The sequence below is a fragment of the Neophocaena asiaeorientalis genome, unplaced genomic scaffold, assembly GCF_003031525.2.
Source record: "Neophocaena asiaeorientalis asiaeorientalis breed wild unplaced genomic scaffold, Neophocaena_asiaeorientalis_V1.1 scaffold606, whole genome shotgun sequence".
In the NCBI taxonomy this organism is placed as follows: domain Eukaryota; kingdom Metazoa; phylum Chordata; class Mammalia; order Artiodactyla; family Phocoenidae; genus Neophocaena; species Neophocaena asiaeorientalis.
Genome location: NW_020173687.1, coordinates 1,798,518 through 1,819,616, shown reverse-complemented (window position 1 = coordinate 1,819,616; position 21,099 = coordinate 1,798,518). Strand labels below are relative to the sequence as shown.

General features: G+C 49.0%; 1 protein-coding gene across 6 annotated transcripts in view; it reads left to right on the top strand.

Annotated features, from left to right (window-relative positions):
* Nucleotides 1-21,099, top strand: part of CDH4 (cadherin 4) — a 573,059-nt gene that overhangs the window by 472,977 nt on the left and 78,983 nt on the right. The gene's annotated exons all lie outside the window — the stretch shown is intronic.

Below are 21,099 nucleotides of genomic sequence, written 5' to 3'. Positions count from 1 at the left end.
GCCCCAGGAATTATCTCTTCTCACCTGCACCTTGTCACCTCAGCTCACAGAAAAGCAAAGTGAGGCACAGAGACTGCAGTAACTTGCCCGAGGTCACACAGCTAGGATATAGGGGCAGGGCTGGAACCCAGGCCAGCTGAGCAATCCTTGGGACCCTCCCCAGGGTCCGGGGCTGCGGACCTGCCCTGGGAGCCACGTCCTCACAGCTGTTATGTTTGGTTTCTGCCGCCTCTCACTGGCGAGCTGGAGGCTCCCAGAATAACTGGCAGAAAACTCCCTTGTGCAAGAGACCCAAGGCGGAGCCCCCGTTTCGAGAGAATGTTTGCAGCGTGCAGTTAAACCCTGCTTGGCCGTGATAAGAAAATGAGCCCCGTTACAAGGACGCACCGGTAACTACATTGCTAAGATGTCGGCGAGTCTGTAAGTGGTCCCCTCATTAGTTCATGGTCTGCTCATCCCAGGGCTTGAGCCTCTTCCATGTCAGCTGATGAGCATGTAATCAGCGTCTGCGAGTCCTCCGGGCCAGGCATCTGCTCCCGAGTGAACATTTGGAAGGAAGCACATTCTCACCCCCGGGGTCCCGCTGCACGTGGAGCGGTATTAACACTGACACTTCTTTGCCTGAACCGCCCCCCCAGTGGAGGTCAGTGCTCCTTTATGCCCCCCACTTCCCCGCAGGGCCCTCCCTGCCCAGCGGCCCAGGGCACCTTTGCGACACACACGGCTGTCCCACGCCCGTGTGAGCACAGGTGCGGGCGCTGGGAGGGCAGCTCCTGAAACTGGGATTTCTTCCAGTCCATAAACCGAGGATCCTGTGCCTGCTTTTGCAGCAACCCGGGACCTCTGAAATAACTGATCGAATGCCAGAAAATTCTGCAGCCTGGGTGCACTTGAGTTCACAGGAATGTGTGAGCTGGACATAGCGCGTGTCCGAGGGCAAGCGGGGGAGAAGGATCCGGGGCAGAAAGGGCTCGTGCCACATGACCCGAGAAGTCCTTCTGACCCAAACACCGCGGTTCCTGGCCTGACACCTCCTCCCAGGGGAGGCCATGATGGACGGGGTCGCAGCGCCACAGCACACCCAGGTCACACCCTACCCTACCCCCCGCCCAGGGCGGTGAGGCCACACGTCCTGCGCACCACGCTTTGTGACCTCGGGGTGTTTGTCCAGGCCCAGGAGTGGCCCCTGTGGCAGTTCCAGCAGCTTCTGTCCTCATGAGCGGGGAGGGTGGCCCACGGCTGCTGCCAGAACAATCAGATCTCCTGACCGGACCGTGACCCCATCAGTGCAGGAAGGCTCCGAGATACAAGGGAATTCGGCCTCACTCTTAGACTTCTGAAATCAAACTCCTCGGTACTCAGGAGCCCTGAAGACCCCGCTGAACCCCCCAGAGTGGAATCTATCTTTGCAGCAAAGGGGTGCGGGGTGGAGAACTTCATAAAGCTTAGCGGTTACGTTCTCCATCCTCGGAGGCCACAGCCAGGGGGTTCCAAGCTAGAAGGAAAATAAACTGAAGGAACACTGGTTTTCTGATTCTAAGTCTTTGAAACTGTTAACCCCAGATTATCGAATGCAAAATACGCCCCGGACAGAAATGGAGGCTCACAGCAGAGGAGGTTTGGGGCTGGGAACTGGGTTGTCCTTGGTTCTCCTGGCTGCCTCGGATACCTGTGCTGACTTTTTAAACTCCCACTTCTCTCATTTACAAAAGAGGTTTACGGAAACAATTTCTCTTGGCCTCGGCACAGAGGAGCCTGAAGTCACCTAAAACCTAGGGACTCGGCCACCTCCATTTGGGGAGCAGTTGGGGGCTTCCCAGGGCGGCCCCCGGGGGTCCTCCCGGAGGCTGGTGAGGCTTCGCTGTGGAGCACGAGTCCCACGGAAGGGCAGTGGGGGGCCCGAGCTGTGATGTGGGAGCTTGTTCTGCAGCAGCCTTGGGAGGAAGGAAGCTAGGGGCGGGGAGGCTATTGCGGGAGAGGCGGCCACTTTCCCAGCCTGAAAAGTTTGCTTTCACCATCATTGGCCCAATAACAACATCTCCCTAATGTTCAGGGCGTAAAATACTCAGCAGCGGCCTTCTCAGCCGCTCCCTGATTTTCTAAATACAAAAGTAGCGACTCTGATGGCAGCGTTCGGCTGAGATTCTCAGCAAAAAAGGATGGAAAATTCTATTTTCCACTTCCTTAAACACCAAATTTATTTTCTTTTATCCTGTGAGATGTTAATTTCTATAATAACAGAGGCCATGTTTTTGCCAACCGGAGACATGAAAAGTAGCAGCTATTATAGATGGAAACCATGCCCTCAGCTTCTCGGGACTTATGCAAATAACTGTTTAAACCCAAATGTGACCTCTTGGCTTCCTGCAGTCGGTGAGCCACTGGTGAAAGACGGAAATCTGTCCCCAGGGAGGTGGGAGCTGGTGGAGTCTGGAAGAATTGTGGGGACAACGCTGGCCATCGCAGTCTGGCAACGGGCAGAAGTTCTCCTAGCTGACAGCGGGTGCGGTCACTCCCCGGAGGCACGGCCATGACCTCGCCGGCCTGAGGGACCTGTGGACCCTCTCCCACAGGCTGCCCTCTGGTTCCCCACACCGTCCGTGCCCACCAGGGAGTCTGGGCTCATTCCTAACCCCCGTCTCTGCCACCTGCATTTGTTTCCATAAGAGACTTCAACGTCAGAGCAGCAGCTCGTGCAGGAAGGGCCCCAGGTCCTGCAGGGGCCTAGGAGCATTTCAGACCCCAGGGGCATCTCCTGGGGACCCAGGACCGGAAGGTGCCCAGAATCCCAATAATCCAAGCAGAAGCCTTGTGTGTCATCCTAATTAACGACACAAATAGCCGTGGGTTGTCGGAAGCTTCTCCTCACGGCCTTTGCTGGTAGGGCCGCTTAGGATGAAGAAGGTAGAGCTGTTGGGAGACCCAGTGGAACTTCCTGAGGTTGGTGTTGTAACAGGAGCCCCGTGGCTGCACCCAGACGCCCCCTGCTGCCTTCTCCTGCCTCGATGGGCCTCTGGGTTCCCTCCTCTGTCCTCAGCCCCACCTCTGAGGTCTGGGGTCTTTGGACCTGCAAGGACTTCATCTCCGTTTCCCAGCAGGACCTTCCTTTGGAGAGCATCTTGGCCAGGCCCGTTAGGGACTGAGGATGAGCGAACTTGAAGGAGTGTCGGATGCAACCGCAGGGAAACAGCATTGGCCTTGAAACTGTCCCCTTCTGAGAGGGGGACCCGGAGAGAGAGACCGAGAGCGTATTGGTGTTTGCATCCGCTGTTCATTTCTCAGATGTATTAAAGCACGTCATCCTTTCCCCACCCCGAGGAAGATTCCAAATGCATTCGTATTCTGGAGACCCCTTAACCCTGTGATTGATCGCATCTCCTCCAAATACACCATCAAGAGGATCGTCTGCGTTTCTGAAGGCGGCCGAGCTGGACCGCGACTCTCACGTTATGACGACACCCCCGTCCCGCCCCCTGCACTGTTTCGCCAGGATCTAGTGCCTGTGTACATCAGTTGGGAGAAAGCACCACTTTCCATCCCCCCGTGGGTTTTTTTCCCTCCACTGCTGATTGGTATAATTTATATGAAGCGCTAAGCCCCCTGCCGGGCTGGGACTGCTTGTGACACACGTATAATTACCAACCTTCTCCCCAGCTCTGTGTGCTCAGAGGAGGAAAGACATTTCTAAAGGAGCTATTTTAGTTGTACTGATGAAATGCATATTCATTTACGGGGCGGGGGTGGGCTTGGTTATTTAGCTTTTATTGCAACGCACGCTGGGTTCTCGGGGACAGGACCGCCAGGCTGGGGACACGTGTTACCAATTTGACTCTGTGCCCTTGAGCCGTGGCAGACCTGCTTTGAAAGGCTGGGGGTCAAACTCCTGAGGCACCGGCTCCTGGAATCTGGGGTCCCCTTTCTCCTACAAGATCTGCTGGTTTTCTCTGGGGAAAGTCTCCGACCTCCCTTCATCCCCTCGGCTGCACCTTGTTTCAGACTTGGGGGTCCCCATCTCCCCCCAACTCCATCCTGTCTTCACACTCATCTCCCCCAAGCCTTGCCTTCCCCAGAGAACCCCAAGGTCACTTAGGGTCCCGAGGCCACTGGGCCTTGGAAACAGTTGCCATTTCTCCGGGGCCCCCATGTGCCGGGCACTGGGCTCGTGCGCAAACGTGTTTCATTCTAGGATTTGTAGCTGTCGTGAAAGCATCAGAACCACCCGCCCAAGCTCCACCTCCTCCTGCGTCTGTGACCCCGGGCTTCAGCCCCACTCCTGTGCTGCTGGGATCCTTAGGATGGGTTTGCAGTTTGAAAGAGGAAAGGAAAAAAATCTTATAATTCAGTTCAAATTTGCAAGCGTTTAGTGGGCCCCCCATGACCTGGGTACCGTGTACCTGAGAGAGACACGAGGAAGCAAACATCACCCAAACCCAAAGACATAGGCACAAATCCAGCAACCACAGCGTCACAGGGCTGTGGGGAGAGATGCAGGGTGGTATGGGGCCTCCCTCTCTCAGGACATCACACTCCAGAGATAACATGCAAGCCTCGGAGGTAATTCACATTTTCTACCAGCCACAATTAAAAGAGTAAAAATGGGGCTTCCCTGGTGGCGCAGTGGTTGAGAGTCCACCTGCCGATGCAGGGGACGCGGGTTCGTGCCCCGGTCCGGGAAGATCCCGCATGCCACGGAGCGGCTGAGCCCGCGAGCCATGGCCGCTGAGCCTGCGCGTCCAGAGCTCCGTGATGGGAGAGGCCACAACAGTCCCAAAAAAAAAAAAAAAAAAAAAGTAAAAATGAAGATGTGCAGTTAATTTTTTTATTGTGGTCAAAGACACAGGACATAAAATTTGCAGTCATAGCCATTTTTAAGGGCACAGTTCAGTGGTTTTAAAATACATCTGTAATGTGTGCAACCATCACCTCCCTTCATCTCCAGAACCATTCTCATCCGGCAAACCTGAAACTGTGTCCCCATTGAACACTAACTCCCCAGGCCCCAGCCCCTGGCAACCCCCTATTCTGCTTTCTGTCTCCATGAATTTATCCCTCTAGAGACCTCATAGAAGTGGAATCATATAGGATTTTTCTTCTTGTGACTGGTTTATTCCACTGAGCATAATCTCTTTAAGGTTCACCCATGTTGTAGCACATGTCAGAATTCCCTTCCTTTTTAAAGCTGAATAGTATTCCATTGTCAGGATGGACCACAGTTTGTTTATCCATCACCCGCGATGGACACTTGGGTTGTCTCCACCTTTTGGCTATCGTGAATAGTGCTGCTATGAGCATGGGTGTGATATTAAATGTAATCGCGTATTTTATTTAACTCAGCATCTCCAAAAATGCTGTTTCAAGTTGAAATCAACATTTTAAAAATTGGCTGAGATATTTTACAGTCTCTTTTTTTGATACTAAGTCTTTGAAATCGAGTGTGTTTCCTCTACTGACAGCAAACTCAGTACGGCTCCGTCACATTTCAGGGGTTCAGAGGCCACCTCGCTGTACGGCACAGGCCCAGCCAAAGGGGGCTCTAGTGACTGAGGAAGAGGACATTGAAACCAGGGTCTGGAGCTATGGTCAGGCCCAGGCTCACCTTGTCACGACCTCAAGGAGAAACCCCACCTCCTCCCTGAGGGGCAGCTGTCCCTCTGCCATCACCCCACGGTGTCACCATAGACGACAGGTAACACCCTGGCCCCAGTGCCCACGTGGGTCAGGCAGGGACAGCAGTAGCCGTGCCTCCAGCGACAGTGGACAGGCGAAAGGTGAGGCCACGATGCACAGGTGCCTGGACGGTGCCTGGTCCCCAGGAAGCACTCACTGTGGGGGCTGTATGGGGGTGCGGTGGGGGGGATCCCAGCCCAACTGAGGGGCAGAGGAAGCCACCCCGTCTGGGACCATTAGAGCCACATGTAGTAACGTACCTGAAACAGACCCACACATCCCCACGCCCATGCCCGTTAGCTTTGCCTGAACCAGAGGAGGCCTGGTTCCATCGCTACGAATGTAATGAACTCGGGGTTCCGAGCAGCTGCCCGAAGGCATGGGGTCCTGACCTGCATGGACACAAGGGAGGCGTACGTGGTCCCCTCAAGGTCACACGATGCCTTTTAGCCTGGGAGGGTGACCCGCTGGCAAGGTTATCAGCAAAGGAGTTGTTTATTTAAAAAATATGTAACATTCCAGGGACTTCCCTGGCGGTCCAGTGGGTAAGACTCCGTGCTCCCAATGCAGGGTGCCCAGGTTCGACCCCTGGTCGCAGAACTAGATCCCGCATGCATTGCCACACCTAAGAGTCCACATGCCACAACTATGAAGCCCGCATATGGCAACTAATTTCCTTAGATTTTTTAAATACAGAGAAATAAAATAAGAACAATAAAATCGCTTCTACCCCCACTCAGATGCCCATCACTGGCCTTCTATTTTAAATAGAAGTAATAGGTGAACATGCTTAGAAAATTCTTTTGAAGTTCCATAAAGTAACCAAGTAGGAAGTAGAGGCCTCCTCCCTCCCTCCACATGCTTGTAGCCGTTCCTGATTTCCTTCACAAAAGAATCGGCTGATGCGGAAACACATGCATGTACGCTCGCGAGGGTCGGATGAGAAACTGCATCTGTGAGCACCATGCTCCACGAGCCCCACCACCTCCGTGCTGTGTGCCCATAGCTGTTGGTTTTGTCTCCTCATGGTCGAAAGAGGGCTGCCAGTACTCCTGCCATGTTCTCCATTTCAAGAAATGACAGTAGTAACTATCTTTTCATGCTTGTTGTCAGGAAAGCAAAAGAATCCCAGGATTTCCCCTCCAGACTTTCCTTCACGTCTCATCCTTCAGATACTGGTCACAGACCACCCTGGGCTGCAAGGGAGGCTGTGACAGCAAATGATGGCAAAATTCCAGCCTCTTCGGTGGGAGGCAGGGAAGGAGAAGGGAGCTTACTGACTGGGATCGGCCCCCCTCCCGCACATGTTCTAGAGCAGGTTCTGTACTGCCGGCAGGTCCCTTCCCAACTCCTCTGGCTTCAAGAGTTACTAGAAATTTTTTTTTCCTTCTTAATGGAGGAAGGTGGGGCTTTGCGATTTTATTTTTAGATAACATCTCATTAATAATTTACTTATTTGCCGTGACTGCGCCTTCAGACTCCAAGGCCAGTGCTCTAATGTGCTGGTGAATTATGTGTTCATTATGCGAGTACAACAGAAAGAGCGTCTTGATGCCTAGAAAAGTCACTCATGTAATAAAAACCTTTGTCGTTTATTCATTTTAATACAATAACCATCTTGCCTCGTGTCGGGAGCGTTATTACGGCACCTCTGATGACGGCAGTAACATGAGGAGACAGTCATTTTTATAGAGCAGAGTTACTGCCATGTTTAGATTATCAGAAATTTTATTACGGTGCTAAAATGAAAAACTGATAAAGGAAAAAAGTAGGCCGACACACCTGCAGTTCCCAGGGTCTTCCTCAGAGGCGCGACTCAGCCATCAGTCACTGAGGTGTGCAGAGGTGCCTCCTCTGTGCACTGCCCAGGGGCAGAGCTGGCGGGTGGAAACGTCTCTGAGGAAGCACTGAAGTGTGCGTCCCCTCAGAGCCCCGACGTCCCCCACAGAGGATTTCACTGGGCTTCACAGGGCTTCAAGCATGGCCGACCAGAGGCCACTGAGCTTGTCAAAATGTCCAGCTGCCCACTTGTCCTTCTCCCTGACTGACCAGGGCCGCCTGCCCCCATTGGACCCCGGACATAACAGGAGGCCGCAATCCCCCCGTGATCTTTGAACGTCAAATTGCCAAAGCAGCAGGTTGACGATCGCGCTTCACCCGCCCAGCAGCCACCCCACTATGCAATCTGCCTGTCCATCGTGGCAGGGAGAGACGGTGGCATATTAGCCAGGCTTCTTCAGAGAAACAAGGCCAGCAGGGAGGACGGATGTAAGGAAAGAGACTTATAAAGAAATGGCTCATGGCAAAATCAGCAGTGTGGGCTGGCCGCCTGGGGACACAGGAGAGCTGGCCGTGTGGACTGTCTGAAGGCCGTCTGCTGGAGAATCCCCCCTTGCTTGGGGAAGGCTGGTCCTATGTTCTGATTGGAGGAGCCCCACCCACTTTAGGAAGGGCAATCTGCTTTCCCCAAAGTCCAGGGATTTCATGGTCATCTCAGCCAAAATGCCCTCACAGAAACACCCAAAAGAATGTTTACCCAAATATCTGGGCCCCCCGTGGCCCAAAAAGTTGGCATATAGACGTAACCATCATGGGTGGGGATCAGAGTCCCAGGCTCCAGGAAGCTGGCTGCAGTCTTCCAGCCCCTCACCATCCCCAGGAAGTTCTCTTTTCTCACCACCACCCCCAAAGGGTGACTGGTCTTTCTCCACAACACAGGTGGAGTTATGGTGGAACCAGCTGAGTTAAACCCAGGGAATGCCGCAGGACGGTCACTCCCGGTTACACGGTCACCCGGGACGCCAGGAGGAATAAAGCAGGTCTAAAAACTTCTCCAGCTTCAGAAACATGCCCTTGCCGCGGTTTCTTTTTCCCTGGAATTTGCATTTTGTATCATCATAGAAGCAGGATTTAGAGGCAGGAGAGGCATGTGTAAGAGTCACACCAAACCCTCACCTTACGCACAAGGAAATAAAGGGCCAGTAAGCTGAGGGGACTTGCCCAGGTCACCCGGAAGGTGTCACCAGGTGAGCACGCTGGCCGTGGCTCCCCACCCACACAGCCTCCTGCTGGATCCAGAGGTGTTTTCCTGGGGCCTTTTGTCACTTGTATGAGATCCTCATCGAGGTGAGCAGAGATGCCAGCCCTCCGTCCAGTGTCCCAGGCCCGTTGGCTGAACTCACCACCCGAACACCTAGAGAATTTCTTCCCTGGCCTCAAGGTACCAAATACAGAAAATTCTAATTCATGACAGGCAGGTTACACGTCGCAGCTTGTGATACTGGACACAACGTCTGGAATCCTTCTTGAGAAGCACAAAGTCTCAAGCTGTGAAAACACTCCGATACTCTATCCTGTTGCCCCCCCCAGTTATGCTTGGATACAGCTGGGGGATATACCCCTGGGGTGCATTCATCTTTCTCAGCCTGGTTAGGTGACTCGGGCATTGTATCTCTTGCTCTCCCCCCTTTGGGGCAGGTGAGCCCCTCATGCCGTGATGATGGTGGTGGTGCTGCCGGGAGTGACGGCGAGGATGGTGGTGGTGATGAACGTAATGGTGGTGATGATTGTGAAGGCGATGATAATGGTAACACAGGCGACGGTGGTGGTGGTCGTGGTGCTTCTGGGGGCGGTGTTGATGAGGGTGTTGGTGATGGTGATGACTGCAGTGATGAGGGTGGATGGTAATGTGAGGGGGAGGTGATGATGGCGGTGATGGTGGTGGAAGAGAAGGAAGAAGTTGCAACCACCATATCTTGAGCACTTTCCTTGAGTATTCTAAATTACAAACATTTTTCTTTCAATCCTCCTGACAGTTTTGATGCAGTAGGTACCGTCATCCCTTTATAGACGAAGAGAGTAAGACAAAGATCAAACCTGTCCACATGGACACTAATAAGTGGAATGAGGATCTGAACTCAGAACTGTTTGCTTCCTAAACCATGCTTGTCATTGTTGATATAATATCCTCACCATGAGTTTGTGTGTTTTGTACGCAGCCGAATTGCTAAATCCCTTGACGTCTGCTTAAATATTTGGCAGCATGAGAATAAATACATGTAGCACATTTATGTCGCCAGTTCACGTAAAGTCTTGAGAAAACAAGACGTGCTCTTCTCAGTGAAGTAAATTTACATCAAAGCAAGGCTCAATCAATAAATATTGTGCAGTGGAGCCATGTAGTGGGGCAGCTTTCTTAGGTGGAAAAGGTGTGTTTTATTGGAAAGATCGGAAGAGACAATGTCCTTAGGGTAGGGAAGCAATTGCTGGAGGAAGGCAAGTCTCTAAGGACCGTTACTCTGTTTGCCACAGTTGAACACATCAGCTTGTTTTCCTTCTCATTATGATTTTCCAGCAGATGTCTGGAGCCACGGGTCCCCTGGGGAGAAATTCCGTGGTCCTCTGCAGCTCTCAGATTGGGGCTCCGTTTCATGCCAGCTTTCCTTTGGACCTCGGGGTGGTCTCATCACGCGTCCAAAGGTGTCTCCACGGCTGCCTTGCCACTTGCGGGTTGCTGCTGGGTAGCTGGATCCACAGGTAACTGGTATGACTTGAAGTGAGTAGTGGCTCCAGAATCTCATAGAGATGGATAAGGATACACAAAAGATGCTCTCCCTCCCCCTGCCCACACCCCTGCACTGTGAATGAAGTGAATTGATGATGGTAGAGAGGCAGAAAGGAATTAAAACATAGAGACTCTTGGGGAGTATCATTACAGGGTCATGGGTCTTACCTAAGGAGGTGAAATTCTCATCATTTTCTTCCCTGTGCTGAGCTGTCTGCCTCTGTTAGAGAGTCTGTATGTGCACGTGTTCGTATTTCTAATACTGACCTCATTAATTTATTTGGAATTAACCAGGGTGAAAACTTCCGAGAAAAGAGGTCTTGATAAGAAATAGTAAACCAGTGCCAAACAAGAGATCCAGGTCAAGTTTAATCCAATTGTAGGGATATTTAGATGGGGGGAAGAAAGAATCCTTTAATCTGTAGGCTTTCTTCATCTACAGCCTTCTTCCCACTTATTCTAAAAAGGAACCATTAAATTGTATAATAACATTGGGGCCACGTGCATTATAAGAACAGGCTTAACCCTTCTAAGATTACAAGATGAAGCTACATTTTCTGAGTGTTGGCAGATTAAACACGAGGGTTTCTTCAAGCAGGATGTTTAAAGGTTGGGTCTCTCCAAACCCACGCTTCTCCTGGGACACAATGACCATTTCTTTTATCTCAGAGCCACAGTTTAAATGTTTATGTTTACAGCATGAGTCAATTTTTCTCACTTGACTTGTAGATCCTAGAGTTGGAGGATTTTTTTTTCCTTCTTCCCTCATTTATTCCTTTACCCCACGACTTTAGAAATTATCTATATGATAACACCAAAGTAAAAATAAAAGTTTTTATAGATCCAGCCTCTGGCTCTGACCTCACCACAAGGCTCGTAAAAATTCTGTTGAGCGCTTACTATGGACAAAATCCTGTCCAAGTGCTTCACATACAAGATCTCATTCAAAATTCACCCAGACTTTGGAGGTAGGAACTATTTGTATCTCTATTTTACCAATGGGGAAACTGAGGCAGAGAGAAAGTTAAGTTAACTTGCCCAAGATCACAAGGGAGAAAATAGCAGGCCCAGGATTTGAACCCAGGCAGTCTGGACCCAGAATTGACTCTGATCCACCTTGCTCTGTGACATCTCTGTTACATTGTCAGCTGCCCACTTGATTTTCAAGCTTACCGTCACCATCATCATCATCAGTACCACCACCTCCAACACCATCACCACCTCCTCCATCATGGCCATCATCACCATCACCGTCACCATCTCCCTCATCACCGTCACTGTCACCATCTCCATCACCATCATCACCACCAGTAATAAACAGGAGAAACAAGACACCATTTCTATTACTCTTCTCCTCACCATCTGGAGGAAAAGTATTGGTCTACTTCTCCATGTTACACACAGCTGCCAACACAGGGTGTCATTTTTTATTTATTTTTTTTATACAGCAGGTTCTTATTAGTTGTCCATTGTATGCATATTAGTGTATATATGTCAGTCCCAATCTCCCAGTTCTTCCCACCCTCTTCTTTCCCCCCTTGATGTCCGTACATTTGTTCTCTACATCTCTGTCTCTATTTCTGCCTTGCAAACTGGTTCATCTGTACCATTTTTCTAGATTCCACATATATGTGTTAATGTACGATATTTGTTTTTCTCTTTCTGACTTACTTCATTCTGTGTGACAGTCTCTAGGTCCACCCACGTCTCTGCAAGTGACCCAATTTTGTTCCTCTTTATGGCCGAGTAATATTCCATTGTATATGTGTACCACATCTTCTTTATCCATTCGTCTGTCGATGGGCATTTAGGTTGCTCCATGACCTGGCTATTGTAAATAGTGCTGCAGTGAACATTGGGGTGCGTGTGTCTTTTGGAATTGTGGTTTTCTCTGGTTATTCGCCCAGTAGTGGGATTGCTGGGTCATATGGTAATTCTATTTTTAGATTTTTAAGGAAACTCCATACTGTTCTCCATAGTGGCTGTATCAATCTACATTCCCACCAACAGTGCAGGAGGGTTCCCTTTTCTCCACACCCTCTCCAGCATTTGTTGTTTTGAAATTTTCTGATGATTGCCATTCTAACTGGTATGAGGTGATACCTCATTGTAGTTTTGATTTGCATTTCTCTAATAATTAGTGATGTTGAGCAGCTTTTCATGTGCCGCTTGGCCATCTGTATGTCTTCTTTGGAGAACTGTATGTTTAGGTCTCCTGCCCATTTTTTGATTGGGTTTGTTTTTTTAATATTGAGCTGCATAAGCTGTTTATATATTTTAGAGATTAATTCTTTGTCTGTTGATTCGTTTGCAAATATTTTCTCCCATTCTGAGGGTTGTCTTTTTGTATTGTTTATAGTTTCCTTTGTTGTGCAAAAGCTTTTAAGTTTCATTAGGTCCCATTTGGGTTTTTTCTGTTTGTTTTTATTTCCATTACTCTAGGAGGTGGGTCAAAAAAGATCTTGCGGTGATTTATGTCAAAGAGTGTTCTTCCTATGTTTTCCTCTAAGAGTTTTATAGTGTCCTGTCTTACATTTAGGTCTTTAATCCATCTGGAGTTTATTTTTGTGTAAGGTGTTAGGGAGTGTTCTGATTTCATTATTTTTTTACATGTAGCTGTCCAGTTTTCCCAGCACCACTTATTGAAGAGGGTGCCTTTTCTCCATTGTATATCCTTGCCTCCTTTGTCATAGATTAGTTGACCATAGGTGCATGGGTTTATCTCTGGGCTTTCTATCCTGTTCCATTGATCTATATTTCTGTTTTTGTGCCAGTACCATATTATCTTGATTACTGTAGCTTTGTAGTATAGTCTGAAGTCAGGGAGTCTGATTCCTCTAGCTCTGTTTTTTTCCCTCAGGATTGCTTTGGTTATTCGGGTCTTTTGTGTCTCCATACAAATTTTAAGATTTTCTAGTTCTGTAAAAAATGCCATTGGTAATTTGATAGGGATTGCACTGAAGCTGTAGATTGCTTTGGGTAGTATAGTCATTTTCACAATAGTGATTCTTTCAATCCAAGAACATGGTATATCTCTCCATCTATTTGTGTCATCTTTGATTTCTTTCATCAGTGTCTTACAGTTTTCTGAATACAGGTCTTTTACCTCCTTAGGTAGGTTTATTCCTAGGTATTTTATTCTTTTTGTTGCAGTGGTGAATGGGATTGTTTCTTTAATTTCTCTTTCTAATCTTTCGTTGTCAGCGTATAGGAATGCAAGAGATTTCTGTGCATTAATTTTGTATTCGGCAACTTTACCAAATTCATTGATTAGCTCTGGTAGTTTTCTGGTGGCATCTCTAGGATTTTCAATGTATAGTATCATGTCATCTGCAAACAGTGACCGTTTTACTTCTTCTTTTCCAATTTGTATTCCTTTTATTTCTTTTTCTCCTCTGGTTGCCGTGGCTAGGACTTCCAAAACTATGTTGACTAATAGTGGCGAGAGTGGGCATCCTTGTCTTGTTCCTGATCTTAGAGGAAATGCTTTCAGGTTTTCACCATTGAGAATGATGTTTGCTGTGGGTTTGCCATATATGGCCTTTATTATGTTGAGGTAGTTTCCCTCTATGCCCACTTTCTGGAGAGTTTTTATCATAAATGGTGTTCAATTTTGTCAAAAGCTTTTTCTGCATCAATTGAGATGATCATATGGTTTTTCTTCTTCAGTTTGTTAACATGGTGTATCACATTGATTGACTTGCATATATTGAAGAATTCTTGCATCCCTGGCATAAATCCCACTTGACCATGGTATATGATCCTTTTAATTTGTTGTTGGATTCTGTTTGCTAGTATTTTGTTGAGGATTTTTGCATCTATATTCATGAGTGATATTGGTCTGTAATTTTCTTTTTTTATAGTATCTCTGTCTGGTTTTGGTATCAGGGTGATGGTGGCCTCGTAGAATGAGTTTGGGAGTGTTCCTTCCTCTGCAATTTTTTGGAAGAGTTTGAGAAGGATGGGTGTTAGCTCTTCTCTAAATGTTTGTTGATAGAATTCACCTGTGAAGCCATTTGGTCCTGGACTTTTGTTTGCTGGGAGATTTTTAATCACAGTTTCAATTTCATTACTTGTGATTGGTCTGTTCACATTTTCTATTTCTTCCTGGTTCAGTCTTGGAAGGTTATACCTTTCTAAGAATTTGTCCGTTTCTTCCAGGTTGTCTCTTTTATTGGCATAGAGTTGCTTGTAGTAGTCTCTTATGATGCTCTGTATTTCTGTGGTGTCCGTTGTAACATCACCTTTTTCTTTTCTAATTTTACTGATTTGAGTCCTCTCCCTCTTTTTCTTGATGATTCTGGCTAAAGGCTTATCAATTTTGTTTATCTTCTCAAAGAACCAGCTTTTAGTTTTATTGATCTATGTTATTGTTTTCTTTGCTTCTATTTCATTTATTTCTTCTCTGATCGTTATTATTTCTTTCCTTCTACTAGCTTTGGGTTTTGTTTGTTCTTCTTTCTCTAGTTCCTTTAGATGTAAGGTTAGATTGTTTGAGATTTTTCTTGTTTCTTGAGGTAGCATTGTATTGCTATAAACTTCCCTGTTAGAACTGCTTTTGCTGCACCCCATAGGTTTTTGTTTTCGTTGTCAATTGTCTCTAGGTATTTTTTGATTTCCTCTTTGATTTCTTCAGTGATCTCTTGGTTATTTAGTAATGTATTGTTTAGCCTCCACGTGTTTGTGTTTTTTACGTTTTTTTCCCTGTATGTGATTTCTAATCTCATAGTGTTTTGGTCGGAAAAGATACTTGATATGATTTCAATTTTCTTAAATTTACCAAGGCTTGATTTGTGACCCAAAGTGTGATCTATCTTGGAGAATGTTCCATGTGCATTTGAGAAGAAAGTGTGTTAAGATGCTGTTTTCAGATGGAATGTCCTATAAATATCAATTAAATCTATCTGGTGTATTGTGTCATTTAAAGCTTGTGTTTCCTTATTAATTTTCTCTCTGGATGATCTGTCCATTGGTGTAAGTGAGGTGTTAAAGTCCCCCACTATTATTGCGTTAAGTCGATTTCCTCTCTCATAGCCATTAGCATTTACCTTATGTATTGAGGTGCTGCTGTGTTGGGTGCATATATATTTATAATCGTTATATCTTCTTCTTGGATTGATCCCTTGATCATTATGTAGTGTCCTTCCTTGTCTCTTGTAACAGTCTTTATTTTAAAGTCTATTTTATCTGATACGAGTATTGCTACTCCAGCTTTCTTTTGATTTCCATTTACATGGAATATCTTTTTCTATCCCCTTACTTTCAATCTGTATGTGTCCCTAGGTCTGAAGTGGATCCCTTATAGACAGCATATATATGGGTCTTGTTTTTCTATCCATTCAGTGAGCCTGTGTCTTTTGGTTGGAGAATTTAACCCATTCACATTTAAGGTAATTATCAGTATGTATGTTCCTATTACCATTTTCTTAATTGTTTTGCGTTTGTTTTTGTAGGTCCTTTTCTTCTCTTGTGTTTCCCACTTAGAGAAGTTCTTTTAGCATTTGTTGTAGAGCTGGTTTGGTGGTGCTGAATTCTCTTAGCTTTTCTTGTCTCTAAAGCTTTTGATTTCTCCATCAAATCTGACTGAGATCCTTGCCAGGTAGAGTAATCTTGGTTGTAGGTTCTTCCCTTTCATCACTTTAAATATATCATGCCACTCCCTTCTGGCTTGTAGAGTTTCTGCTGAGATATCAGCTGTTAACCTTATGGGAGTTCCCTTGTATGTTATTTGTCATTTTTCCCTTGTTGCTTTTAATCATTTTTCTTTGCCTTTAATTTTTGTCAATTTGATTACTATGTGTCTCAGTGTGTTTCTCCTTAGGTTTATCCTGCCTGGGACTCTCTGTGTTTCCTGGATTTGGGTGGCTATTTCCTTTCCTGTGTTAGGGAAGTTTTCCACTATAATCTCTTCAAATATTTTCTCTGGTCCTTTCTCTCTCTCTTCTCCTTCTAGAACCCCTATTATGCGAATGTTGGTGTGTTTAATGTCCCAGAGGTCTCTTAGGCTGTCTTCATTTCTTTTAATTCATTTTTCTTTATTCTGTTCTGTGGCTGTGAATGCCACCATTCTGCCTTCCAGGTCACTTATCTGTTATTCTGCCTCAGTTATTCTGCTATTGATTCCTTCTAGGGTATTGTTCATTTCAGTTACTGTATTGTTCATCTCTGTTTGTTCTTTAATTCTTCTAGGTGTTTGTCCTTTAATTTTTCTAGGTCTTTGTTAAAAATTTCTTGCATCTTCTCAATCTTTACCTCCATTCTTTTTCTGAGGTCCTGGATCATCTTCACTGTCATTATTCTGCATTCTTTTTCTGGAAGGTTGCCTATCTCCTCTTCATTTAGTTGTTTTTCTGGGGTTTTATCTTGTTCCTTCATCTGGTACATAGTCCTCTGCCTTTTCATTTTGTCTTATCTTTCTGTGAATGTGGTTTTCGTTCCACAGGCTGCAGAATTGTAGTTCTTCTTGCTTCTGCTGTCTTGCATAAATAGCTTATGCAAAACAGCAGTACAAGCAATTCTCAGTTATTTGGGAAAATCGGATAACTGTAAAACATGAATAAGGAGGAGCGCAGGTACATTTCATTTAGGACTGCATTGTGCTGATTTTTAATAGACCATTTTTATGAAAGTTTATTTCATAAATGGTTTTCCCAAAGTGTGTCCCATGGAGCAACCATGGTATCACAGTGGCTGTTTTGGTGGTGGCCGGTGGGAGAGACTGAAGTGTTCGGCAGTCAGATTGCTTTGGCAGATGCTGGATTAGCTGAGATGCAGCATACCTCCTTCCTGCAGGACTTCTCAGGGCCTTTAGCACACTCCCACCTAGGGTGCTTCTCTGAGGCTTGTTGTGATACGCAACATTTACCAAACACGTTTGGCCACAGAACCCTTCCCCTGCCAACAGAACTCTTAGAACCAGAATAGACTAGACTAACATTTTGGTTATTTGTTTGGTTGTGACGTGGCCCCTGCAAGTTTCATCTAGTGTCACATCCAGTGACCCTTTAGCCCTTTCTCTGTGCCAGGCACATACTGCCCTCCTAGGACGCGCAATCTGAGAGAAAAAAAATATTAGCCAAATAATCAAATAAAGATAAAACAGAAACGGTGACAAATGCTACCAAGATGAGAGAGGGGCCTGTGCTATGGAAGTTGACCCAATCCAGGCTGGTAGATGTGGATGGAGGTAACACCTAAGCATGAGCAGGAGTTAACTCAGAAAAGCAGCAACCTGTGCAAAGGTCCTGAGGCAGGGGCAGACACAGTGCATCTAAGGAGCTAAAGGAAGGCCGGCATGGTTGGGGAGGAGGGACAGAGGGGAGCATGGTAAAAGCTGAGGCTGGAGGACCTGGTGGGGCATCAGGAGAGGACGGGGAACAGAATTACATGGTCCTGGCTGAGCAGTGAGTTCTGCCGGGAGCCCTGAGAACAGCTGCATGCAGCCCGTTGGCCGATCTCCCTGGACTCGGGACACAGGACACTTGGCTGTCGTCAGCCTGGGCAATGGCTTTTCCCATTTAGGGGTCCGTGTGGGTCCCTTCACTCATCTGTGCATCAAACACCCCCCCCAAGTGTCTATGGACTCAATGGTCATAACCAGTCCTCTGGAGTCATTTGGGGCCATTACCAGCAGCCCTGTCACTGACCCACCGATAATAGGCCTTAGGAGACAGTGGGGCCATCACTTGGGCCCCCCCGATGGACAGTGCAGGCTTGGCTGGGGCTGAGGTCATCAGCGGAGCGTTCACTGCCTGGAGGCCCCAGCAGCTCCCAGGGAGGAGCCCACAGAAGGCTCTGTGGAGAGGGGGCTGGGGGCGGGGCACTGAGCAGGGAGCCCTGCCAGCCCCCCACCAAAGGGGGATTCATGTGCTGAGATTACCCCCTCCCCAGGGAGGCTCAGAGCCTGGCATCAGACAGATATATGCGTTTTCTGGATCTGAGCAGATGACACCCTTCCTGGACGGGTGAGTGGAAGGAAATGTAAGAGGCCGTGTCTAGTTCTGAATGAGGCATTGGCCGGAAGATGGGCTACCGGGATGCAGAGCTTGTGAGCCGGGAGAAAGGGAAGGGAAACCACTAGAATGGTGATGTGGCCACAGTCCGGTGTGGAACCTGCTCGCCAGGGACACTGGCCACGCCCTACCTGCCCAGTACAGCCCCCCACGACAGAGAACGGTTGGTGCGAAGCGTCGACAATGCCGAGGTAGAGACATTCTGGCCTAAGTGGGAGGTTTCGCAGGACCCTCAGTAGCGTTTGTGGGTTTCTGGTGCAGTCCCTCGGGGGATAAGGACACAGCTGCTCCTTTTGCCTTAAATCGAAAGATCCTGAGCCAGAATCTGGGTCCCCGTCACCATCACGTCGGGTCCTCACAGCCAGTGGTGTGGCAGGTCCACTGGGCCGTGCTGTCTCCCAGTCTTTAGCAAGCCACCCAGGGGGTCTCCGGAGTGAAGGACGGGGACACCCTGCTTCCCAGCAGGGCGGCCGTTCTAGGACCTGAGGCTGTCTCCCCGTACTGCTCGCAGGCTACGTGTGTCCACAGGTTTGGGGACTTGGACATTGGTCAGGGGGCTGTGCTGGAACCTTCTGAGTGACAGCCTCAGTGGGCCTCCCCCACCCCAGCTTCTTTTATTTTGGTAAAATACACACAACATAAGATGTACCCTTAGTGACATTTAGGACATTCACAACCATCTCGTTCCAGAACATTTTCATCCCCCCAAAAGGAGACCCCCTACCCTTTAAGCAGTCACTCCCCTCCCACATCCTCCCCCAGCCGCCCGGCAACCACGACTCTGCTTTCTGTCTCCGTGCATTTGCCTGTTCCGGATGTTTGTGGAATTGTAGAATATGTGGGCTTCTGTGTCTGGCTTCTCTCACTGAGCATGTGTGTGAGGTCCATGCATGCTACGACCTGTGTCAGGCCTTCATTCCTTTTTATGGCCTAATAACGTTGCACTGCAGCGCCGGACCACATTCCGCTACTCTTTTCAGCAGTTGACAGTTGACAGTCGTGGGCTGTTGCCACCTTTCGGCCGCTGTAAACGCTCAGGCACAAGTGCTTCTTCGACCACCGTTCAGTCCTCTGGGCCCGACGCCTGATAGAATTGCTGGGTCCCACGGGGACTCTTTCACTGTTGAGGAACCGTCAGCCTGGCTCCATGTGGTCTGTGGGCCTCCTGTGGAGGGGGGCTGGGGAGTGGGTGCTCCCCCACCAGCATTTACTCTGGACAAGCCATCAGGGCAGGTTTGGGCTCCAGGAGCCCCATGGAAGCACCCTCAGTGCTGACAGCCCCCAGCAGGACACACCGGCTGGCTGAGGGCCGCCTTGCTCTTGCCACGAGAGCGGCCACGTTCATGAGGTTTGGGGGCCGATGGCTCTGCCTCCTGGTGACACGGTGCAGCCCTCTCCCTCCACCCATGGCCCCAGCTGGGGCGGGAGACAAGGCTCCCGGGGGCTGCCTGGCTGGAGTGCCGTGGGCTGGGTAGTTGGGTGTGTTTTGCAAACAGACCAGAAGTCCATTAGAGCTCGTGGGAACCCTGAGTTCTTGACGCTGCAGCTTCTCTCCCGCTCATGCAGAGCAGGAAGGGGACTGCTCGGCACCTGAGCCACTCCTGGCATGTTGGCGAGAGGCAGCGGATCCGGGGCACACGGTGCAGGGAAATGGGTACAAAGATGCCAAAGGCATGGGCATGGGCATGGCTCAGAATATGAATCGGGGGCTTGGGGCTGTGAGGGAGACCTCGGGGAAGCCCTGAGACAAATGACATCCCCACTCCCGAGCAACCAGCTATTGACCATCCCCTCCTTAGAACGTATGTGGACACGGGTGTCTGCTCTTCACTGGAGACTCTGGGGCTGCTGGGGGCCTCCTTCTAGCAGGAAGGGCGGTGCCGTGGGAGGATTCAGCAGCGGGCTCCTCTGGGCCCAGAACTGCTTGTGTCACTCTCTCTGGCCACCATCCCACCTGGCGAGGCCCCTCAGGCTCCTTGCTGTTGCTCCTGCCATCACAGCTCCAGGGAACTGATGCTAAGCAGGTGTGGCACCAGGAAATGCAGGCCCCTCTCAGCTCTGCCTCATCCAGGAAGCTTTCTCAGTTTTCCCAAAACCAGGCACTAGTGCTTCCCTGATGCTTTGTGGCCATTCCCCCCTGGGCCCCCGATAGCCTGGGGTGTCGAGTGGTGACCAAGCAGAGGGATGTTCTGGATTCGCACCCTGGCCCCACCTCCCTGACCCTCAGTCTCTTCATCTAAAGTGGGTTAGCACCACCTCTCTGAGGGCTGTTGCAGAAGTCGGTGAGACAAGGCTCAGCACAGGGCCTGATGCAGAGCAGTCACCCCTGGGTGCCCCTGAGAAAGAAAAGAAGAGCAACTGAGAACAAACATGGGGCCTGACGAAGACTTAATGCGTCACCTGGGGACAGGCACCTGTTCTCTGCTCCACGGAGCAGGGTCTCGGCAGCACTTCTCATCCATCCACTCCACACCTCTCCATGGTTCCGGGCACACACAGAGAGAGTTGGACAGCCAGTGGAGGGGAAAATGGGCCGTAAATAAGTCAGCACACACCCCAGGTTGAATCGCGTTTAAAGATGATCTGAAAAGAGGCGACTGAAGAGAGTAACTCACAGGCAGGGCACTCAGGGGGGATTGCTTGAGGAGGTGGCATGTGAGCCGAGCTGAGGCTGCAAAGGGCAGGGAGGGGGAAGATCCCTTGGGAGGAGGGTTGGGTCTCACACTTCCTAGAGGAGCTGGCGCTCTCAGCTCTTACGGGACCTCTCCGTGGATGGACTTCGCTTAAAGTCCATCTTCCCTGGTCCCCGAAAGGGGTCTCACACGTGTGGTCCCTGCAGCATCACTGAAACAGCCT